Below are 26,015 nucleotides of genomic sequence, written 5' to 3' on the forward strand. Positions count from 1 at the left end.
TTGACTTGGCCCTTAGAATTCCTTAATCTCGTCCAACTAGGTGCGAGCAGTCCATAGAAGATGTTCTTTGATGTGTTCACAAATGTGGTGCTCCTGGCTACAGCACAGCATCTGACAGTGCTTCCCTTTCTGCTCCTGATATGGGTCTTCAGGGTACTGGGCTCTCAGGCTGTTGCTTTCTGAGCTTCTCTGTGGCAATGTCCCTGTGATTCTTCCCTATTTTACTCCCAGCTCTTCCAATACATGTTGTCCTCTGGCTCTTTTCCCCATTTCGGACACACTATATGCTCCACTCTTTCTTTTCTGACCTACGTGGGTACAGTGGTTCTTATGTGCAGTGTCCGGACGTCATATTTACGTGATAACCTGCTACAACACAAGTGCCAGGATACTGTGTTTGAGAAATTAACTCTGCCTTGTTTCCCACTTATCAGGAAAGAATGAGGGGTTATGGAAGAAAATGTTAAATGGCTGCTAAAAAGCCATTCCCAAACCTCTTGTCTATTTATGCCTGTACAGCCTGAATATCAGGCTGCTTGCTTTTCCATCTTTCCTTGCATCTAGAGATGGCCCTGGGACCCAATTCTGGGTCATGGGACACAACCGGGGCCTTATAGTCAAGGGAGAGGGTGTTCTGAGAAAGATTCTGCTTTCCTGAACAAAGAAAACAGGGGATGGGGCCGGTCCTGTGGCCGAGTGGTTAAGTTCACGTGCTCTGCTTCAGCTCAGGGTTCACCAGTTCAGATCCTGGGCGCAGACCTACACATCACTCGACATAGACATCCCACGTAGAAGAACTAGAGCGACTTAAAACTAAGATATACAACTATGTACTGGGGCTTTGGGGAGGGAAAAAAAAAAAGGAGCATACCTTTAAAGAACCCTAAGAGGTAGCAACCTTTCCTTTAAAATAAAAGAAAGAAAGAAAACAGGGGGCCAGCCCAGTGGCATAGTGGTTAGGTTTGTGTGCTCCACTGCAGTGCCCTGGGGTTCACAGGTTTGGATCCTGGGCACAGATGTACACACCACTCATCAAGCCATGCTGTGGCGCCATCCCACATACAAAACAGAGGAAGATTGGCACAGATATTAGTTTAGGGACAATCTTCCTCAAGCAAAAAGAGGAAGATTTGCAACAGATACTAACTCTGGGCCAATCTTCCTCACCAAAAAAAAAAAAGAGAGAGAGAAAAAAGAAAGAAAACAGATCAGACCAGTGTTGCCTCTTCCCCTCTACCTGCTTCTTCCTGTCTTGAATGCAGAATTGATGGCTGGATCTGCTGTACCATTTTGTAACCAGGAGAGAAAGGTCAGGAGAATCACAGATGCATTGACCATAACATCACTGACTTGGAGAACAAAGGCCAGCAGTTAACTTCTTGTTAAGTGAGAAAAATAATCCTCTGTCTTTGGAATGACTGTGGGTGGTTTTCCTATTATTTGTGGGTGAATGCAAGTCTAACCAATACACAAGTACTTCCTCATCACCACACCATATCCTCCTTTAAAGACAGAAGCCAGAGCTTTATAAATTGAAGACTAGGGCTTCTTGGTCACCATGGAAGGCTAAGATGTTTTTATTTTTTAATGTAGGCTAATTGGAGGATAGAGCTGAATTATTCAAGAGAAGGAAGGAATCTAATCTGGGGGAAGAAAGAGAGTCCCAAGACTGGGAAGGTTGGGAAATATTAGATTCTATAAATAGAATCAAGCAGGGCCTTGAGTGGCTCCTATACAGTGTGTCAGAGGGGTAGGACCTAAGGTGGCTGTTACCTGTATCACCAAGTGCTACATTCCTGAGAGCCATCGTTGGGTTTGTGGCCAGTAGAGAAGGTCTTTGTAAAGGGTATCTCTCTACCTGCCCAAAGGAGCAATGCTTGGAGACAGCATTGAAATGCCAGGGAAAATGGCATCACATGGTAGTGGAAGGAACAAGTGTAGCTCTGGGAACCATGTAGACCAAGGACCAGGCCTCCTGCTTTCCTACAGGCTCTGATATTTTTGTGCAGTCTAATTGTGGACAGAGAAGAGATGACAACAATGCCTGATATTGGACTTTTTGTCTATTCTAATAAATAGAGGATTAAGATAGATTTGACTTTTTAACCTTTCTATGTCTTTATATTTAAAGTGAGTTTCTTGGGGCCGAACCCATGGCCAAGTGGTTAAGTTCGCGTGCTCTGCTTTGGCAGCCCAGGGTTTCGCTGCTTCAGATCCTGGGCGTGAACATGGCACCACCCATCAGGCCATGCTGAGGCGGGGTCCAACATGCCACAACTAGAAGGACCCACAACTAAAATATACAGCTATGCACTGGGGGGATTTGGGGAGAAAAAGCAGGAAAAAAAAAAAGATTGGCAACAGTTGTTAGCTCAGGTGCTAATCCTAAATAAAAACACAGATAAAATAGGTAAAGTGAGTTTCTGGAAGACAGTACATTCTTGGGTAATTTTTATTCCAATCTTTTCATTTTATTCAAATGCCAATTTTTGTCATTTAATTGGTGTGTTTAGACCATTTGGCTTACCATTTATATCTCATTTTCAAAAAATGTTAGTACTTAGCCTACAGTTTAAAATATACATCCTTAATTCATCCCAGTCCACCCTCAAATAATATTCTAATACTTCATATATTGTGCAAGGACCTTACAGCAGTATATTTCCAATTCTATCCTTCCATCCTTTGTTCTATGGTTATCATACGTTATACTTTTACAGACGCTATAAAAACAAAATACATTGATACAACTGATTTTTGTTTTACATAATCAATTATCTTTTAGAGCATTCAAAAATAAAGAAAAGAAATAATTTTATATTTACTTTCATTTATGCCAGAATCCTTTATTTCTTTGTGCAGCTCTAGATACAGAACAGTATATTTCTTTCTAAAGCTGAAGAAAACATTTTCTTAAAAATGTATAAGGAAAATCATTTACACTATATAAGAGACTGTCCCCCAAGGTCCATAGAAGACAAGATATCAAAGTTTCTGCTTTTCAATAAATATGTATATTTAATGGTTTAATGCACAGTTGACCATTTTTCTTCTTTGGGAGAACTCTTTCTTATTTTTGCACTTGTCGTGACATTTATATTGAAGTATTTATGTAAAGTTCAAACTTGAAGACTCTTTTGGATTGTATGTCATCATTACTGCCACTAGCTGAATGTAAAAATGATTTGAAACGTGTGTTTTGACTGTATTGATTAGATCTTCATTTGTGGCCTAGTTACATGTTGGTACCAAATTCCATAAAAATAGCCTATGTATTTAAAAGTCAGTTAAACAGGGCAGAAACATTTTAAGAGTCCTGAAATCTACTGTTGGACATTTAACAGCTGAGATATTTCAACAATATTTCCAAGTTTATGACACTTATTTTTTGAACAGCTACCAAAAAGTACATGAGAAAAATGCAATGGTACTTCTAAAGGAGACCCAAAAGTATACTATAAGCGGCCTCTGTGTTCCTCAGTTCTCTGGCAGATTGCAGATTCATTTTTTGGGAATATATTTGAGATAGAAAGTAAATAGCTCCTTACAGACCTTACTTGTAGTGGAACAGTCTTTGCAAATATATAATTCACATTCTTTTACATTTTATGTTACATCCATGTCCTGAGCTAACGGCTCTATAGCTGCCCAGATTTAAGTGAATTTTTGTTTGTTTCTCCTTTGGGGCATATGACTCAATGAGGCCAAAGTCATGCATACAATTCTCAGAGGGTCCATGTTCCAAGTTTTACTGCCTGAGCCCGGTCACCAGTCTTATCTAGTCGCTACTTCTAAAAATGTCTTAGTAAGTTTAGGCTGCCATAACAGACTACCATAGACTGGGTGCCTTACAAATAATAGAAGTTTATTTCCCGCAGTTCTAGAGGTGGGAAGTGTAAGATCAGGGTGCCAGCATTGTGGGGTTCTGGTGAGAGAGAGCCCTCTCTGGGATGCAGACGGCGGCCTTCTCACTGTGTCCTCACACAGCAGAGAGCAGAGAGATGAGGCAAGCTCTCTTGTGAGTCGTATGAGGGCACTGATCCCAGTCATGAGAGTTCTACCCTCATGACTTCATCTCATTCTAATTACCTTCCAAAGGCCCCACCTCCCATTACTATCACATCAGGGGGCAGGGTTTCAAAATATGAATTTGGTGGGACATGAACATTCAGTCCATAACGAAAGAAAAACAACAGACTGAAAGCCTACAGATAGGAGCTCAGGAGGCAAGTCACTTGTTCCTGTGGATAAAGATCAGCAATGCCATAACGCTGCAACAAAAACAGCTATGACCTACATAAACAACTGGGCTCCCTGCTCACTCTGGCCCAGTGTATAGGGAAATTTCCAGTTGGTTTTTTCCATCCCACCTTGGGAGGGGGATACAGCACTTCTACCACGAGGCGTCCAAAAGTGAAGGCTTGCTCGTGTTCGAAGCTGCTGCATGGTAGGTAAGGAGCGGGCAGAGGAGAGTACCCAGCAGGATGTTGGGGCACTGGAAGTTAGTGGCAAGCAACTCTGTGTTTGATCTTTCACAGGCTGAAAGTGCCCTTCTTTCCTCATCTTTCCAAACCTAGCTTCTAGACTCTTTCCCCTGCCTTCCCCAGCCAGAGTCATATGTGGCTTCTGGGAGATAAAGCTTCCGCAGCTTCCTTCTTTGAGCTTTCTTTCTGCTCACAAAGTGGGTAACTCATGGCTATCATAGTGCTCTGAGGAAGAGAAATATTGTCCTCCCAGTACCAGTGAGAAGATGGAAGGGAAAGGGGGAAAAACAGAAAGCATCAGATTAATTCCTGGAGGTATAAGCCTGCTATGTTCATATGTGATACTCAGGATCATATTCTTAGACATGCACTATCTTATATATAGAACCTCATGCTTGGATTTTCATTTTCCCTCCTTGTGGCTTCCTCTACCTGTCTCTTTAACATACTTAAGTCTGTTGGTTCAAAAAAAAAAATCTTGACTTTGCATCCGTCTCAAGTTACTATTTTACCTTATTTCTTCCTTTTAGAGCCAAGTCTCTACATGAGTGGCCTTCAATCTGGGGTACAGGTACCCCTGGAAGTGTGCCAAGACTTAAAAGGGACTGTAGTTGAAGGGTAGATGTGTAGGTCACACATAATAAATCCACTCCAACTTTCCTATCTTCCTAAACCTTTGGCTTCCCTCCTTTACATCATGCCAGGAAAGCTCTGGCATCTCAAACTCATTGTCACAGGCCGCCCATCAGTACAACTTTCGGTAAATCCATCAAGTAAGCTATTAGAGGCACCTACGGCTGCGTGAGCTAGCACATGAAATCTGGAATCTTTAGTAATTACTCCAGTATCAATTCATTTGGCCCATTTCTATATTCTTCCCTCTTTAGTCTAACATCTTTACAATCCATTTCCATACATATTCCCCAGTTTCTGCTGATACATATTCACAAAATCTTGCAATTCTTTTCGTGTGTAATCTGTTACCTCCCGTAGTCGTTTTGATCCTCTGATTCATGATGAGATTTGACCATAGTTATGGGTCTAGTGAAAATGGAGGGTGATTGCGGTGGGTCTTGAGAAGAAAGAACATCCACTTGCAAGGCTCATGCCTGAAGGAAGATTATCACAGGAAGGCTGGTAATCTCAGACATAAGAGGGAAAGTGACTTCCCCTGGTGAGGAAGGCTCAGAGTAAAGTGTCTCTCAGGGGTCTGAGATTCTCAGTTTCATCTGAGCTCAACTAGGTGTTTTCATCTCAAGTTTCAGGATGCCATCATGTCCCAGTCAATGCCTTGACTTTCACATGAGATTCTTAGTGAGGCTGTGAATTCTACTGATATTATGATTCTACAACCTATACAATTAAGTTTTGTGTTTGATTTTCAACAACATCAGCCCTGTAGCTACAAGAAATGAGATTCTTTTAAGGATGTCATAGTTCTGTGATTTTAAGACCATAATTTTAACTAAGAGTTATAGGACCTGAGATTGTCATTTTCTTTCTGTAAGCACTCCAGTACCCTCAGAAGAGTTTGTAATGGTCAAGTACAGAAACTGCATGGGCTCCCACAACACTTATTTAATTGACATTTAATTAACCATTGATGATAACCTAATTGCAATGTTGCTGCATTCCGTGGGTTACTAGCATCTTATTTCCCATTGACAAGAAGCTCAACACGTCACCCAATTCCCAAAATCCATCTTTGCAGGTCTGTCTCCTGGGACCGCTCCAGATATGAATTCTATAGCAGTCAAAGTCCAGTCAGGAGACAGAAATCACATCAGTAATTAGAACAGGAGAGATTTAAAACAAAGAATAGTTAATTTATAAAAGGAAGTTACCTACTAAAAAAGATAAAAGAGAACTCTAAAATATCCGTAAGTAGCAAGTGCAAAAAAGAAGATGCTTCTTGTAGACTAAGGAAGAGTGAACAATGCAGGAACAAGGGACTTAGCAAAGCAGATCAGACCTCTTCAGAGAGGGCATGGCTGCCACAGAAATACACAGCCTGCCCATGTGAATGAGCTTGCCAAGGGTCTGGGCTAGAGCTGGTCTGTAGTAGTGGCTCACCATTGCCAGAATGGATGGGTAGAGAAGAGCTGGTCAATAGAAACAGGACACAGACGGGTAGATTTGGAGCTTAAAGACAATAAATTGATAACTGGCACTTTTAAAGATAAACATATTCATATATTTATTCCACTTTCACGGTTTGCTACAAAATAAGCTATAAAAATTACCTTTTGATATCACATTGTCTTAACATTCAAAATTTCAGACTGACCAGCACAAATGAGAAAACAATCCCATATTACGGTTCTATGCAAGAGTGATCATCCACCAGCATCTGGTAATTAATATATTTCCTTGTTATTCTTTTTCTTTAAAAAACCGAGGGTTAGATCATGAAAACTGGGACCTAGACAGAAGATGAGTCTATCTTAAAGGGAAAGAAGATTTTATATCCAAAATAAACATGGGGAAATAGTGTTTAATAATCAGTATTGTAGCGGTTTAAAAATATGCCCTCCAATTATTTGACACTCCTCCCTTCAAAAGATGGAGCCTAATTCCCCTTTCCTCCAGTGCAGGCTGGACTTGATCTTTTGTGCATGTGTGTGAGGAAGATTGCCCCTGAGCTAACATTTGTTGCCCATCTTCCTCTTTTTGCTTGAGGAAGAGTGTCCCTGAGCTAACATCTGTGCCAGTCTTCCTCTACTTTGTATGTGGGTCACCACCATAGCATGGCTTGATGAGTGGTGTAGGTCAACGGGGAGGATCAGAACCTGCAAACCCCAGGCTGCCAAAGTGGAGTGTGCCAAACTTAACCAGCACCCCACTGAGCTGGCTCTTGGCCTCAATCTTTTTTAAAACTAGAATATGACAGAAGTGATAGTGTAGGACTTCCCACACAAAGTTACAGAAGGCATTGTCACTTCCATCTTGCTCTTTGGCTCATTTGCTCTGAGGGAGTGACTGTCAGGAGGACATTCACCTGTGGAAAGTTCTCCATGGGAAGAACGGAAGCTCCCAGCCAACAAGCAGCACCTGCTTGCCAACCATGAGGGTGGATCACCTTGGCAGCAGATTCTCCAGCCCCCAAGAAGCCTTCAGATGGCTGCAGCCCCTGATATAATCTTCACTGCAACCTCATGAGAGACCCTGAGCTAGAACCATTCTGAGTTCCTGACCCACAGAAACTGTGATGATAATAAATATTTATTGTTATTTTAAGCCACTAAATTTTGGCATAATTTGTTATACCGCAATCGATAACTAATAGAAGTAAATACTGTGGAACCATGAGGACATCTTACTCTGTGAGAGTCAGCTTACTGTGCAGGTGTGAGAATCGATCCCATAATCAACATGTTACCCAAAGTATGAAACATAAATGTGACTGAAACACACTCATAGACACAGTCTTCCTCCTGTTTGAAATTATTCATGGTATTATTTTATTGTGCTTTGTTATGTGTAGTTTAAACATTTATTTACATAGTAAGAGGAGAAGTCATTCCATTCTAAATTGAACTATGTTACACTTCATGAACATTCAGGCAAACTGCTTTTCTGGTGATTGAAAAGACACTTTTCTTTCATATCAGTTTTCATTTCCTATTTGGAGATGTTCTCAAGTGTGGGATAAGGTAAAAACTGCAGGAGTGAGGATGTGAGGTAAACGCTCAGTTCTTTCTATTCCCTCCCCCTCTCCAAGTTGGCATTCTGCATTTAAGGAGCCTTATTACTTCTCAGTCTTAAGCCTTGAGTGTCAATCTGGGACTGAGTTTGTTGATGTGCAGTGGAAGAGGAGTGGCCGTCTCTGGAGGAGAGAAGGAAAGAAGGGAAGAAGGTGGTACTTGTTCCTTTGGAGGAAGGAGGATCAGAGTTTGCCTACAGGGCTGTCTGGAGATGGGGTGGCTCTAACCTAATGGCCCAGGGTCATCAGCTGCCTGGACACTGACTCTTTTCTTTTCCAAAGGTCCTGAATGTCACCAGCCCAGGGGTCCCCATCTGGCTCACTGTGGCTCCACTATTTTTTGATAGGTTTTTCTTCCTCTCCTGATTTTATCCGAGGTCAAAAATACGTGGCACAGACCCTATTGACCCTTAGCTACTTGGATGCAAGTCTCTATACTATCTCCTGCCTCCACTGGTCATTGTAAATAAATATGTACATACACTCTTTTAATATATAAACTTGATCTGTATTCCCAAATTTTAAAAATTCATTTTTAAGAGCAGAACTAGGTAAGCTTGTGCTGAAAGTCCCAGCTGAGACTGACATATATGTAGGAAGGATTAGGACTGGAGTTAACCAGTTATTCTGAACCCAGAATATGGTGCTTGCACGCGAGTGTGTGAGTGATGGGCATGGTGGATGGGATGAGCCAGAGAAGATGTTCTGAAGAGTTCGAGCCCAGGGTGATGAGCAATGAGAAAGTGTCTGGCTAGACCTGATTCACTTCTATTCACTGAAAAATTGGTAAACAACAGAGAAAAGAGTGTCAGTGTGTTAGAGAACATGGAAGAAGCCAGCCTCTTCTGAGTCTGTAGCCACTGCTCCCAGAGTCTTCACCCCCATCAACAATCTCTCTGGTTCTCTTTATGCCTAGCCTCAAGTGGACAGCAATTTCAATTACACCCAGAAGAGTTCAGAATGGGGAACTGCCCTTCAGAATAGCCAAGAAAGGGAATCCAAAGGCTGGAGCTCTGATGCTGAGGTGGTATATAGATCTGTGGTTCTTGTTTCCAGCAACCAGTTACCAGTTGCTACGCATTTTCTAGCTTCTCTGGGCCACAGAAGGGGTTGTTTGCCTATAAACACCTTAGAGATGACCAGACTGCCTTCAAATTTGTGAAGAGCTCAGTCTACATCTCGCAACCATAAGAAACAGCTATGCCTGCACATTGCCAGTGGTCTTTCTTTCTACTCTTAGCTATGTTCTCCTTGGGAAACAACAGAAAAGATCTCATTGCTTATTGGGAAAAATTTATCTCCTATCTCCAGTTCCTGTGGTCATAGCAACTTTGTCATCTCCTCCTTACCAACAGCTGCTTCATTTCCCATCACCAAGAAGGCCTGTTATCTTTGGGCTGCAGCTCTTTGGCTGCTGTCACCATTGGATTCACCATGAGAAGAAGCCATGTCACCACCCATCACCTGGGCCACCACTGTCTGTGCCACTGGGTCTACTGTGATTACATCTACCACCATCTCCTCAGTCGCCATTGCTTCAGCTGCCATCTTCTCTGCCACCATCCCCTTAGCAGCAGTCACAGCTCCACCATAGTTTGGCCCGTCATCTGCCTGCACTGTCACCTCCACAGTCTTTGCTGTCTGTTGCCTGTTTTTTTCCTCAATAATAGAAAAGTAGAATGACCTCTATGTCCCTTTTCCAAGATAAAGATGAGGCTATTCAAGTTTGAGGATTTTTCTTGCACTAGTTGATTACATCTCTGCATAGGGAATGGATTATTTATTAAAAGTAAAGTGCATACTGAAAACCCTTAGATCACAAACAAGGAAGCTTGGAATAATAATAATTTTGATGAAATTGATCTATACTACCAAGTCACATTATCTATTAGATTCTTCTGGAGCATTGGCTCTTTTCAGCTGACAAAATCTAAAGCAGCCTGTGCAAAGGGCGGGGGGGTGGATCTGCCAACACTGGGACTGCCATAGACTCAGTCTCAGTAAATGCTGTTTCTTTACTAATCCCCTTCAAAGGGTGAGAGAGGCTGAGCAATGCCCCTGGACCCAGGCTTCGGTCATAGCTAAAATGAAAAATATTTTGATTTAAATTTTAAATACTTAATCAATGAAGAATAATTTCTAAAGCTCTGCTGGAAAAAAAAAAAGAGAGAGAGAGAGAGAAATAGCTGATTGGAAGCTCTTCACGCAAGGGAAGGACTTGTCAATGGATGGGTCTCAAAACAAATTACTCTAGTAGGGGTGCCACTGTTTCATTGGGCATCCTCCTCCATATGTCAGCATATAAAAGTTCTTGTTTTGGGCTGGTCAGTTTCACAAGGAAAAAACTCCTCCAATCTCTGGTCTAAAAGGTATAATATAAGCCTGCCTCTCAGAACTCTGGGAGATCTCACTAATTATTAATAAGGTTTTAACACTCCCCCAAACCTGCCCTTTTTGGTGTGGTGGTGGCTCACCCTCGCTTTCAGCTAAGCCTACTGTTCCAGAGTTCAAAGTCTCTCTAGATCAGTTTCTCCAGAGGGTGAACTTTGCTCCAGTTTTCTACAGAGGTGAGAAAGGGGCCATAGAGCAGGGGAGGAGATCCGGGTGTACTAACTGCTCCTTTCAATCAACCTTCTTGTTTTCAGCTCATCCCTATACCCCTGCCTTCAAAGGTTGCTGAAGACTACATATCTGAATCTTTCTAGAACTCAAGGGCAGAAACTATTTTGCTTCTTATTACCTTCTTCCTGTAGGCACTTAGGTGATTTTAGTGAGTTTTGAGGAGGAAAGAGAGAAGTCTTTTCTTTTGTTCCATCACATCTAGCCAAAATCCCTCTTATCTTTTTCTATACTTCACTTTTTAAAATTTCATCTCTAGTCTATCAAATATTTATTTTGATGTGTGGAGGGAGATGAGGATGTAAGTTGAATTTCGCTCTGTACCAGAGCTAGCCAAAGATCCATCATTTATTGAACATCTTTTCCTTCCCTCCTGTTTGTAACACACAAGGGAGTAGAGTATATTTTGCCTTCAGAAATCATAAATGGTATCACAGAATTTATATTATTTTCTTTGGGTCTTAAATGATCAGGTAAGTAGAGATGTGTGGAAGAAAGTTATTGAGGCATAGGAAATGACGTGTGGGACTGCGTGGAGATATGAAAATAGATGGGAAGTGAAAAATGAGGCTGATAAAAATTGGGCTAAATATTAAAGGGAATTTTATGCCAAATAAAAAAATTGAACTATGTGCATAGGACCACCACATCATACTATGACAAGCTAAGCCTAACATTTTAAGAGATACACACAAACCATCTCATTACCAACTGATTAAGTGGACTCATGGTGGTCCCCTTTTCATATACTTGCCAGGTAATTTCCTCGGCTTTTACTCTCCCAAGCACATTTTTTTAATAATCTCATCAATACCTTTTGCCCCTGTGGTTTTTACTTCTTTTTGAATCTGAATAATTCACCACTGAAGAGTTATTCATCTCACACATGCTAAATAAGCTCTTCATACATCCGTGGGTAACTGGGCAACCACAAGGTGCACAAAGGAGACTGAAGAGAGCTTGGTAGAAACATAAGCCAAGGGACACTTGACAGCTGGCTAAGCTTCAAATGTCATACTCAAGCAGCACGCAAATGGATCAGAAGGGTGTGGAGGCCGTATAGGCTTGGGGAGTTTGAAAACAACCTCTGCCCAAATCACTGGTTGACTGTTAGGCTATGCAGACACAAAGGTAAACCTTAGGAATTTACACTGAAAGAAATAAAAATTACAACTAAAATCTCAGCAGACATATCAGCAGCCATGTACTGTGGGGAAGACAAATTGTGCAGTTCAAGAACGGGAAAGCTACTTTAAAAAGAACCCTCAAAATTCATAGTTGCGAGGCCAGCCCCATGTCCAAGTGGTTAAGTTTGCATGCTCGCTTCAGCGGCCCAGGGTTTTGCCATTTGGGATCCTGGGCGTGGACATGGCAGTACTCAGGCCACGCTGAGACAGGGTCCCACATGCCACAACTAGAAGGACCCACAACTAAAATATACAACTATGTACTGGGGGGATTTGGGGAGAAAAAGCAGGAAAAAAAAAAAGAAGATTGGCAACAGTTGTTAGTTCAGGTGCCAATCTTTAAAAAGAAAAAAATTCATAGTTGCTACAACATGTTAGCTAAAATGTCCGGTTTTCTACAAAAAAATTATGAGATATTAGAAAAATAGGAAAGTATGACTCACAATTGGGGAAAAAATGTAATCAGTAGAAACTGACTTTTAGTGAGCCTAGATGTTTGATTTATCAGAAAAAGACTTCAAAGCAGTCGTTTTAAGTAAGTTGAAATAAGTAAAGGAAAATATTATAACAATGACTCAATAAATTGAGGGTGTCAATGGAGAAACAGAAACTACAAAAAAAGGAGATTTTAGAGTTGAAATATATCACACTGAAATTTTTAGAAAATCGCTAGACACACTCAATGGCAGATTTCAGGTGTCAGAAGGAGGCATCAGTGAACCTGAAATAGAGCAGTAAAAATGGTCCAATCTGAATAACAGAGTGAAAAAAAGACTGAGGGAAAATGAACAGAATCTCAAAGACCTCTGAGACAGCAAACATACAGTAGGAATCCCAGAAAGAGAGAGGAGATAGAAAGTGGCAGAAAAACATATTCAAAGAAATAACAGACAAAAACTTCTCAAAATGATGAAAAACATAAATCTACAGAACCAAGAAATTTAAATAATCCTAAGTGAGATAAACACAAAGATATACACACCTAGACAAAGAAAAAATCTTGAAAGAAGGAAGAATAAACACATAAGATTTTCTCTTTGTCTTTGTCTAGGTGTGAATACCTTTGTGATACACTTTAGATTCAAAGATTCAAATAGGTTGAAAGTAAAAGGATGGAAAAAGATACATAATGCAAACAGAAACTATTTGGTAACTGGACTGGATATAACAGTCTAAACAGACTTTCAGAAAAACATCTTTCAAGACCAAGAGAGACATTTCATAATGATAAAAAGGGTCAACACACCAGGAAGATTTAACAACTGTAAATGGATAACACCTAAAAACAGCCCAAAAATACACAAAGCAAAAACTGATGGAATTGAAAGGAGAAAGTGACAATTCAACAGTCACACTTGGAGATTTCAGTACTCCTCTCATACTAATTGATAGAACAACTAGACAGAAAATCAGTAAATATATAGAAGACATGAACAGAACCACCAGCCAACTTGGTCTTATTGACATATGTTAATACTCTACCCTCGAAATGCAGAATACATGTTTTCAAACACACGTGGAACATTCTCTAGGAGAGACCATATGCTAGGATATAAGACAAATCTCAATAAATTGAAAATGATTGAAATCACACAAACTATGTTCTCTGACCTCAGTGGAATCAAATTATAAATTAGCAAGACAAACATATTTGGAGAATCTCTAATACTTGGAAATTAAGCAATGTACTTTAAAATAATCGAGTCAAAGAAGAAATCATGAATAAAATTAGATTATATATCGAATCAAATAAATATGAAAATACAGTATGTCAAAATTCATGGGATACAGCTAGGCAGAGCTTAGAGGGAGATTTATAGCTTTACATGCTTCTATTAAAAAGATCTAAAATCTATAATGTAAGTTTTCACATTGAGAAGCTAGAAAAAGAAAAGCAAATCAAACCTATAGTAAACAGAAGGTAGGAAATAAATAATAAAGATCAGAGCATAAATAAATAAAATAAAATAAACAATAGAAAAAAATCAATAAAACCAAAACTAGGTTATTTGATGAGATCAATAAAATTCATAAACTTTCAGTTAGACTGACCACAAAAAAAAAAAGGGAAGGCACAAATTACCTAAATCAGGAATGAGAAAGGCCTGACAGAAATTAAAAGGAATATTATAAACAACTTCATGCCTAGAAAAGTATCTCAAGAAGAAATAGAAAATTTAAAGAGATCTATATCAAGCAAAGAAATGGAATTTTAGTTAAGAACTTTCCCACAAAGAAAATCCCAGACCCAGAAATCTCCACTGTTCAATTCTATCAAACGTTACAGCAGAAATATTATCAGTCCTCCAGGAACTCCTTCAGAAAGTACAGGAGGAGGGAACATTTCCTCAAATCATTTTATGAAGCCAGCATTATCCTGATTCTAAAGCTACATCATAAGAAAACTACAGACAAATATCCCTCATAAACATAGACGCAAAAATCCATAATAGAATATTAGCAAACAGAATCCAGCGACATCTAGAAAAGATTATGCATCACAACCAAGTAGAGTTTATCCCAGGAAAGGAAAATTGCTTTAAAATTTGAAAATCAATCAATGAAACACATTATGTTAGCAGAACAAAGGACAAAATCCATGTAACCATTTCAATAGACACAGAAAAAGCAATTGACAATATCCAACACCCTTTCACAATAAAAACTACAACAAATTAGGACTAGAAGAGAACCTCCTTAATTTGATGAATGGCATTTATAAAATACCTACAGCTGACATGATACTTATTAGCGAAACACTGAATGCTTTCCCCCTAAAATCCATATGTTTATTAAAATGGAGGAGAAAGAAAAGCTAGAAATAAAAAGAAGTATTTTTAAATGAATTTAATATAATTCCTTGAAATAGTGGTGGATAAGGTCACTTGAGAGAGAGAAACAGCTATAACCTTTGTAACCCAAAGTTCTTTGTTGACACTGGGAAAGAGAGCATGGTAGACATGGAGGGTGGAGTGGAGAGGGGAGTGATGGGTAAAAGACTCAAAGAAATCTTCATATGCACATATGTCCTTTTCCACGTGGAAGCCGGACTCTGTGTATGTTTGCATGTTTACAGTGGCTGTTATAATGAGAAATTATACCAATTCTGTGCTGATACGTGTCTATCTTCCCCTACATTTTGGTTGATGTATTTGTACTGGAACATACTCAGCACCGTTATTGACACTACTGCATCAGAACCTAATCATTCTAAGCAAGTGAAACTTCTCATCTGAGTTTTGGCTTAGTTCTTCTTTGGATGAAGGATGTTTTTGGGTTTGCTTTGGAAGAGAGTAAGACCACCTGGTATATCCCATGAGAGGGTTAGTGGATCCTGCATAACAGGTATTTTTGGAATCTCTTACATCATTTTAATTAGGGTCCTGCAGGATTAAATAGCCCAGCGATTTACATGCCTAGACTAACCAGCAGACCAGCCCAACGCCATCTTAGATCGAATCTGAGTTCATAGTGAGCTTGGAGAATGGGAGAATTAGTCATAAACAGAAATAATGTGGTGAGTACTTTCCTAGAGAGGTGAATACTAGTGCAAATACAAAATGCGGCGGAAGTGTTGAGGGGTTCCTGTACCCCAGAACAGAAACACAGTTGTTCAACACATCAAGTAAGTATCCTCTCTCACAGTCCATCCTGTTCATCTGTCTAACTCAACTATCACTGCAGGGAGCGTTGGAATTACCCTTAACTAGTCTCTAAATTTTAGATCCAGTACCACTGTTAAAACCACTACACCAATCATTGCTTTCTAAAATAGTGTCTATTCAAGAGACCTGGACAGTGGTAATAATGGTGGCCAGTATTTACTGAGTACTTAAAATGTACTAGGCCTTGTTCTATGTGCTGTACAGGTATAACTTTCACAATAGCCATACAGGTAGTTACTATTATTTCTCCCCATATTCCAGATGAGGAAACTAAGTCACGATGTGGATAACTAATTTGTCAATAGTTAACCAGCTAGTAAGCAGCACAGCTAGCATTCCAATCCCACCGCCCACCTCTAGACCCTATGTACTTGACTTCCATGCAATCCAGCCTCTAGAAGCTCAGTAGTTTGGTGTAAAAACTATAGCCAGGGCTTCAGAACTCCTTGTGCAGGGGTTTTAATGCTTTGTAGGAAAGAAGGCTGGAGTTGGGAAACCTAGAAACTGTGGTATAACATCTCTCCTCTTTCCTTGACGGTGAGCAGAACCGTGTATATGGGTGTTTGTTTTTAATGGTGCAGCTAAAGCAGTCAGATCTAGTAAGCAGGCTCCAATGAAGTGGGGAGGTCCCTGGGTGATGAGTTATCTCAGAGAATCTGGTGAAAATCGGTGGAAATGGCAACTGAATTGTAAAGTGTTTGGGTTCAAAATATGTTGTTGTTCTCTCTCTGCTCGGCTGCTGAGCTGAGAACAGGAGGCCATCCTCAAATAGGAAATTGGATTGTCCAAAGAGGATGCATGTTTTCAGACAGAAATAGAGAAGGTGTCTGCTCCTCATCATTTGAGGGAAACAGGCTCTAGGGGATAGTGACCACCCAAGATACATGAGACAAGCCCACATGTTGGCTTAGAGTAAAATGAAGAAACTGTGTTATGTTACACCCAAAGGGTAAACCCAGCCCTAACAACCCACTTGACACAAACCAACCAAGCAGAAAGGAAGAGCAAAAGTAGGATTTGCAAGGGCTGGAGGCATGAAGACGAACTGGAGCGCCTGTGCTGAATACAGATGCCTGAAGATCAGGGGCAGGATCCTTGCAGATCAGAGAGGGAAATGCTTTTTCTACTTAGAAAGACAGAGAAACAAAGCTGGGCCAAAAGAGTCAGGGAGCTGTGTGAAGGAAAATCAGTTGAGCCCAACCTGGAACTGACTATCAGAGAGCTGATCTCAGAGAACAGACATGGGAGCAAGTTCCAGAAGGAACCAAAAAATCCTTCCTGAGATTCCATCTGAGATCATTTGTCCAAAGTGACATTGTGCCAGAAATCCGAGGAGCTTAGTCTGGTTTCCGCCTTATCGGGCCAGACAGCGTGGAAGCCAGGAAAAAGAACTGGAGCTGCTGTAGCTGGACCTTGGTGAGATTAGGATAAAAAAATCTGAGTTTTATAAACCTATCCATTTCTCAGCTCTCATATTTGCTTTCCTTTCCGTTGGTTTAGTTTTGTTTTGTTTTAAGTTCCAACCAAGTCCCAGCTGAACCAAGAGGAAAACTGATTTCCCACACCTAAATCAGGATAAATAATGGAAATCTTCCAGAGGCAGATACGGTGGTGGTGGAGCCAGGGGATCCGAGGCAGAGAGAAAAGCAAGGACGGAGGATGGGGAAAAGTTCTGAACAGTAGGGCAAACTAATGCTTTCCTTCCTAGGGGTCCTTACCTTTTGTTTGTGCTTTTCCTCAAAGTTTGTGCTTGCACAGTGGCCTTGGGCGTGAGGTGAAAGAGACTTTGTGACTTCCCGTTGTCAGAGCAGGAGGAACAAATAAACGATCATCTCCAGGGAATTGTGGAATGTTTATTATCCTAAAGAAAAGCATTTGTGGGGCCAGCCCGCTGGCGTAGTGCTTGAGTTCATTCTCTCTGCTTTAGCAGCCCGGGGCTTGCATGTTCAGATCCCAGGTGCAGACCTATACACTGCTCATCAAGCCATGCTATGGCAGCATCCCACATACAAAATAGAGGAAGATTAGTACAGATGTGAGCCCAGGGAGAATCATCCTCAAGCAAAAAAAGAGGAAGATGGTAACAGATATTTGCTCAGGGCTGATCTTCCCCACCAAAAAAGGGAAGAAAAGCATTTGTCTTCTCTCACAGGGAAATCCCATCATCTTATCTTAGAATTGCCCTGAAATAAGCAGTCTTCAATGCCTTTATTTATTGTTTTCCAGCTTTATGGAGATATAACTGACATGACATTGGGTAAGTTTAAGGTATACGATGTGATAATTTGATATGCATACATATTGAAAAATGATTACCACAATAAGATTAGTGCCTTTAATTTAAGGGAAAACCAGAGCACAGGAAGGTTTGGTGACCTGTCTGTGGGCAACCATCCAGGGGCAGTGGCTAAGTTCAAAAGCAACCCCTACAGCTGCTCAGGCCCTTAAATGACCATGAAACCAAACCCTCTTCTTACCTTATCTCAACCCTGGTTCCTCCCTGTCTTTTCCTCCTTTTCCTTTTCCAGAGGGCAGGATCCTGGAGGCTAGAGCCCTGAGTAGAGCATCTAGGCTCAACTCCAGAGATGATAAATGGAACTCATTGACAAATATTGCTGTGAACTCCTAGCTCAGTCCTTTGGTATCTGAGGGGAATTCTTTCCAGGACCCTAGTGGACATCAAGATCCGAGGTTGGTCAAGTCCCTTATATAAAATGGGGTAGTATTTGCATGTAACCTACACATCCTTCCATGTACTTTAAATCATCTCTAGATTACTTATAATACCTGATACAATAAAAATGCTATGTAAATAGTTGTTATACTGTATTATTTAGGGAATAATGGCAAGAAAAATAAAGTCTGTACATGTCAGTACAGATGCAACCATCACAGGCCTTTCCATCCACAGCTGGTTGAATCCAAGGATGTGGAACCTGTGGATACCAAGGGTGGATGGTATGTTTAAGAGCTTGGAAAAAGCTAGAAAAGGTCAATGTGACCAAGCTTAACTTCCAGGTCGCTGTGTCTTGCTGACAGAGTACCTAGATATCCTTTTGGGGCACACAGCTGCTTTCACAACTCTGAAACTGCCCAGACATTAAGGGACTTTTCAAAAGTCATTCCCTAGTTTTTAAAGAAATACATTTTCCTCCTTTGTGTTAAGATTTTATACATTGTCTTTCCTTAATCTCTTCTGGAGAATCTAAGCAAATAAAGTATGATTTTTAGTTTTTGTGACTAATATGTGAATAATTTACAATCCTACTTCTTGTCTTTCTCGTTTTTACTTTCTTTTTCTTTTCTTTTATCTTTTTGAGGAAGATTAGTCCTGAGCTAACATCCAGAGTCAATCCTCCTCTTTTTGCCGAGGAAGATTGGCCCTGAACTACCATCTGTGCCCATGTTCCTCTACTTTATATGTGGGACACCTGCCACAGCATGGCTTGATAAGCAGGGCATAGGTCCGCACCCAGGATCCAAACTGGTAAACCCTGGGCCACCAAAGCATGAGTGCACAAACTTAACTGCTGTGCCAGGGGGCCAGCCCCTTTACTTTCTATTTTTGATGCTCACTTTTCTTTTTTTTTTTTTTAAAGTTTGGTACCTGAGCTAACAACTGCTGTCAATCTTCTTTTTTTCCCCCTGCTTTTTCTCCCCCAACCCCCCAGTATGTAGTTGTATATTTTTAGTTGTGGGTCCTCCTAGTTGTGGCATGTGGGACAGCGCCTCAAAGTGGCCTGATGAGCGGTGCCATGCCTGCGCCCAGGATGCGAACCGGTGAAACCCTAGGCCACCTAAGCGGAGCGCGTGAACTTAACCGCTCGGCCACGGGGCCGGCCCCCTGATGCTCACTTTTCAAAATAGCTTTCCAAAGTGAATTTAGAAACTGAATGTCTTTGTCTTCCTATTTTCATTGTTCTCCTTTGTAGTCTAGTCTATAATATACTCACACACCAAACCAAAAGAAAACACACTTATAAGTTTATACAAGATACATTGTGAGCTGATGTTATCATTGCTTTATAAACCTACACTTACAGATTTGACATAATGTAATTGAACAGGTTTAGAGTCTAATTGACAAAATAATTCCTATCGCTAATCACAGAACCGGAGGATTTTGTGATTAAAATGCAAAAAGAAATTTCAGCAAAAGAACTTTATGACCATGGTCGTATAGAAGTTAAACAGTAGAGAGAAGACCAAAGGACACGGTGAAAACTTCATCTCTGGAAGAGCAAAGCTGGCATAGGAATTCTAGGAGAATTTATTCTGGAGGAAATCAGGTTCCTTTTTGCTTTAAGGTTATATAATTTTATAACACTATCACTAACTCTGTGTGCTGGAGTTTATGTTTTACTAAATATGACTTCCTTTAAAAAATAGAAAACTCTTATTTTAGTGAAATCTAAAATGATTCATTGTCAAATCAAAGAACGAAAAAGATGTCTCTCCCAAAGAAATGTGTAGCTGATTTTACAATTTTTCCTAAGGCAATATGGTTTTACACATTTCCTCTATGTACAAGTAACAGAAACTTACCAATTACATGTGAACCTTGAAAATTTTATCAAATATATGTTTGTTAAAGGAATTGTTGTTTTAGACAAGTAGAAAGAGATTTTTAAGACACGGACTTGATAAATGGCAGAAGCCCACGTAACTACTGAGGACCAGTCTGACAGGAATTGGCAATGATAACAAACAGAACAATGAAAGTCCATTATCTTAGAGTTCACAGAAGAATGGCTTGGCACTTAGCCAGATGTATAATCAGTCTATTTTAGTGTTTATCACACAAACCAATGGATTTTTCCAAATAATAGTAAATTAGGTGTGGCTCTTTTCTTTCTTTTTTTAAAAGAGGATTTCCTGACAATCTGTCTAGAAGTTATGATAATATCTTTGTATGTTTTCATAAAATGGTACGTTATGCACCTATGATAAGAAACAATGAGTCTTTGATATCAGCTTTTTGATTCTGGGTGTTTGGGGAATTTTATTTTCAATGGTTCTCTTTTGACTTTGTTAGTCTGCATCAAGGCTGACTTCGCCTTAGTCCAAATCCCTTAAAATATGTACTCAGTGGTGCCCCATTATATAAATAAGAAGAGCCATGTCGCCCATTCAGCAACCTGGCCTCCACTCATTCAAAGAAGAGTAAAGAGCAGAGAAAACTGCTTCTCAAACATCACCTACAACGTATGTATGACTCGAGGGTCACACATCTGAAACCACATATCTGTATTTTTTAGCACATTGCAGTAATTGCTGCTATCTTCCCTCATTGTCACAATATATCGAAATTAAAATTTTTAATTGTTGGTTGTGAAAATTTGAGGTTGGTCTTCAACTTCGAATCACTTAAGGTTCTGTTTATTATTGAAGTTGCCATAAAGAAGTCAAAAATTTTGTTTTTATGCCACAACTAGAAGGACCCACAACTAAAAATACACAGCTATGAACCGGGGGGCTTTGGGAGAAAAGGGGAAAATAAAATCTTTAAAAAAAAATTTTGTTTTTAATATTAATGAGAAAATTCTTCATTTTTATTAACTGGAGGCACTATAAATCTCTTGACAAATTTACAAAGGAAATTAAAACATGAGTTACTCTTGTAAGTATTTGGTGCAAATTTTAAAATTATATTACAGGAATTGGCTCAAACTTCAAGTAATGCTCAAAATGTTTAAAAATCCGATATCTCTTAACAAAATACTCAGCAAAATATGAAGAGGAAGGAACCTCCTCAATCTCATAAAGGGCAACTGTGAAAAACCTACAGCTTCCATCATACTTAATGGTAAAGACTGACTGGTTTTCCCCTAACATTTAGAATGAGGCAAGGATGTCTATTCTTACTACTTCTATTCAAGATTGTACTAGAGGTCTTAGGCTGTGCAATAAAACAAGAAAAAGAAATAAAAGCCACACAGATTGGAAAGGAAGAGGCAGAGCTGTCTTTATTTGCAGGCAACATGATGACCTATAGAAAGCCCTATGGAATTACAAAAAAGCTACTAGAACTAATAATTGAGGGTAGTAATGTTTCAGGATACCAGTTTAATACATAAAAGTCAATTATTTTTCTACATACTAGTGAACAACAATCTCAATTTGAAATTTTAAAAAGCACTGTCATTTATAATAGCATCAAAAATATATAACATTTAAAGACAAATTTGACCAAACATGTTAAGACCTACATGTTGAAAACTATAAAATATTGTTGAAAGACATTAGAGCAGTTTTAAATAAATGGAGACACGCAGGGCATTAATACATTAGAAGTCTCAGTATTGCAAAAATATCAATTCTCAAATTGATCTGTAGATTCAGTGAAATCCCAAACAAAATTTTAGCATTCTTTTTTTAATAATTCATACACTGATTCTAAAATTCATATGCAAATATAAAGTATCTGGAGTAGTCAAAAAATTTTGAAAACAAGAAATAAAGTTGATAGACATAGATTACATGGTTTCAAAATTACTACAAATCTACAGTAATCAAAGTTACGTGGTATTGGCATAAAATAGCCAACGGGAGACTCCAGAAATAGATTCAATTCATTTCTGCAAAGCTATCAAGACAATTCAATGAGGAACAGAAAATCTTTTCAATGAATAGTACTGGAAAAACACTCCCCAAAAATGAACTTCAAAACTTACTTCACGTAGTATGCAAAAATTAGCTTGAAATGTATTATAGACCTAAACGTAAAAATTAAAACTATGATAGTTATAGAAGAAAACATAGGTAGAAAATCCTTATGGTCTTTGGTGTGTTAAAGAGTTCTTAAATGTGACATAAAAAGCATGAAGTGAAAAAGAAAAAATGTAGTAAACTGGACTTCAGCAAAATAAAACTTTTCCTCTTTAGAAGATGCTGCTATGAAAACGAAACAGCAAGTCACAAACTGGGAGAAAATCTTTGCAAAATTTTCATCACACAAAGGAGTTTATTTAGAACATAAAAATATCTGTCATAAACCAATCAGAAGACAACTCACTAAAAATTGGCAAAATAATTGAACAAACACTTTAGCAAAGAAGATATATGGATGACGAGCACTTGAAAAGCTCATCATGAGTCATTAGAGAAATGCAAATTAAAATCACAATGAGATATCACTACATACCCACTAGAATGGCTAAATGTAAAAAGACTGACAATATCAAGTGTTAGTGAGAATACAAAGCAACTGGAATTCTCATACACAGCTGTTGGAAATGGTACAATCATCGTAGGATGGTTGCGGTACAACCACTTTGAAAACCAGTTTGACAGTTTCTTTAAAAAGTTGTAGATATACCTACAATTTTACCCAACCGTTCCACTCCTGGGTATTTACGTAAGAGAAATGAAAATATATTCCATACAAAGATTTATACATGAATATTCATGGCAGCTTTATCTGTAATGGCCAAAAACTGGAAACAACTAAATTGTCCGTCAACAATTGAGTGGATAAACAAATGATAATACATCCAGACAACAAAATACTATTCAATAATGAAAAGGAACAAACTATTGATACATGCAATGGCATAAATGAATCTCATAATTATTATCATAAGGTGAAAGGAGCATGACCAAAAACGCACATGCTGAATGATTCCATTTATATAAAACTTTAGGAAATGCAAACTCATCTATAGCATCAAAAATCAGATTCAGTGGTTGCCTGGGTTGGGAGAAGGGAGAAATGGATTATGAAAGGGCACAAAGAAACTTTTGGCAATGGTATATGTATTCATTATCTGGATTGTGGTGATGCTAATGGATTTTGAGCATAAATATGTCAAAACATCAAATTTTATGCTTTAAATATGTGCAATTTATTGGATGGAAAGTATAGCTCAGTAAAGCTGGAAAAAAAATAGTGCTCTGTCAAACATTGCTATTTGTATTCTTCCCTCTTTGTTCATGAATTATATAATGTGAGCAATCCAAGTTTGCATGTGCTTGACCCAACATTTCAAAATTTTATACTTAAAAGTGTTTGATATAGTTATACAGTTAAGTTAGAGTTTAAGTGTCTAAATGTGGTTTAATAATATTTTATCATTAAAGGTTACTTTAGAAAATGTGAAAAATATTAAAAAATAATAAATATATTTCTGACCACTCAGGAATAACAGCTGCTATTTTCATTTTCACTCTTTTTCATGAATATATAAAACCAAAATTTTTAAACATTGGAATTATATTATGTGTGTTTTGTATCTTGATTTTTTTTTTAAGATTGGCACCTGAGCTAACATCTGTTGCTTATCTTCCTTTCTTTTTCTTCCTTCTTCTTCTCCCCAAAGCCCTCCAGTAGATAGTTGTATATTCTAGTGGTAGTTCCTTCTGGTTGTGCTATGTGGGACACTGCCTCAGTGTGGCCTGATAAGTGGTGCCAGATCCATGCTCACGATCTGAACCAGAGAAACCCTGGACCACCAAAGTGGAGTGCAGGAATTTAACCACTTGGTCATAGGGCCAGCCCGTGTATCTTGATTTTAATTTAACATTACATTACAAGCATTTTTATACATAATTACATAATTTTCAAAAATGCAATTTTTCTTTTGTAGAATAAATATTACACGGTATGGAGTAATTTATTTAACTTGTTTGGGAACATTGAGGTTGTTCTCAACTTTGTACTAATATATATAATGCTGAATCAAGTATTTTTGCATGGATGTGTGTTAAACCATGTCCTTATTTTTTAGTATAGATTCTTAAAGATGGATTAATGATTAGAGAGTATGCATATATTTAGGATTCCTGACACATGGTGCCAAACTTTTTTTCAGCAACAGTGTATTAACTTACATCCCATTGGAAATATATAAAAGTATATGAGAGAACCTATCTTACTATATTCTCCAAAGTATTGAATCTTATAGAGCTTTTAAATTTTAACACCATTTTTCCCCCTTACTATTTAAGAAAACAAGGAAATTCCATGAAGGAAATTATTATTTTGATATGACATCCTCCTTAAAAGGTATGAGTCAGCTTTGCAGAAAAGTAAAAACTGAAGTATCACTTTTATGAGACGAGTAGTGTCACATTCATTAACTTTGCATTACACTGTAACTCACCTATTTCTTTGTTAATCCCACAATTTTCCTTTTGCTAATATACAAATTATCTGCCAAAAATAGTCTGTGATTCCGATACTCAAACAAGTAAAATTTTTGTGTTTTTTAAATTTTTTTTGAGGACGATCAGCCCTGAGCTAACTGCTGCCAATCCTCCTCTTTTTGTTGAGGAAGACTGGCCCTGAGCTAACATCCGTGCCCATCTTCCTCTACTTTATATGTGGGATGCCTACCACAGCATGGCTTTTGCCAAGCGGTGCCATGTTGGCACCTGGGATCTGAACCGGCAAACCCTGGGCTGCCAAAGTGGAACTGCGCACTTAACCACTGAGCCACCAGGTCGGCCCCTTGTAAGATTTTTAAGGCATAGCTTGTGAAATGATAAATTCATTTTTCTTTTTTGCTTAATGTTTTATTATAGGTTTCCAGCAGAAATTGTCACCTGGTGAGAAGCAACAATTACTTAACTACGAATATCAGGTATACTTTTATAGACTATGGATAGTTAAAACTGTGAAGAGTCATTCTAGGATCCACAGTCCAGACTGATTTCCTGTTTCTTAACTGTGTTACATCAGGGACAAAACTAAGACACAGGTCAAGCGGTAGAGCCTTTTCATTTTTGTGCATTCTACAGAATGTTGAGTCTTCTGGGTCTTTATTTGACTATTCATACCTTTACCCAAGTGTTTACTGATGCGTCCCTGCTAGTCTAGCACCAATGAATGGTCTAGCTTCAGACGGTTGTGATGCTGCTGGAGCCAGGCCCTCAAGAGAATTCAGGCAGGGCTAAGGTCTGTAGGTCCACTGTTAGATCAGCTTTCAGTGGGGTATTTGGAAAGAAAAGTGGTAAAGAAGCAGACAAAGTTATACTATTCGAGGCCAAAGAGTAAATAAATATATTATGAATGAAGTCTACAGGAATCTGCTCAGAGAAATGATCTAAAATGTGATTTTAAAGTAAATAATGTACACATTCACTAGATATTGTAGTATGTTATAAAAATATGTTGAAACAATGAAGAGTAGTGTTGAAGGGACAGGTGCAAATATCTTACCCCTGTGACTTTCACGGTACTTGATGCTTTGCAGGTGCTTAATACATGTTTGCTGACTGAACAAATGGTTGTTATCTTGGAGTCCGGAAAAAAGATGGAAAATAAAACAACAAAGGAGAGACCCCTTGGATTTGCGTGTTACTCCCAGAACAACCTTAGATGATTTCCTGTGTGAAGAATAAAGAGATGAGCAGTGAA

General features: G+C 38.9%; 1 long non-coding RNA gene across 2 annotated transcripts; it reads left to right on the forward strand.

Annotated features, from left to right (window-relative positions):
* Positions 1-4,383: 4,383 nt before the first annotated feature.
* On the forward strand, positions 4,384-26,015 carry LOC106833254 (uncharacterized). 2 transcript variants are annotated; one of them, XR_011495600.1, is made up of 3 exons: positions 4,384-4,447; positions 25,181-25,239; positions 25,852-26,015. It is a non-coding gene; the product is annotated as an uncharacterized lncRNA (long non-coding RNA). The 2 variants fall into 2 exon arrangements; XR_011495601.1 differs by lacking the exon at positions 4,384-4,447 and adding an exon at positions 16,868-17,074.

This window comes from Equus asinus, chromosome 20 (genome assembly GCF_041296235.1).
Source record: "Equus asinus isolate D_3611 breed Donkey chromosome 20, EquAss-T2T_v2, whole genome shotgun sequence".
NCBI classification, from domain to species: Eukaryota; Metazoa; Chordata; class Mammalia; order Perissodactyla; family Equidae; genus Equus; species Equus asinus.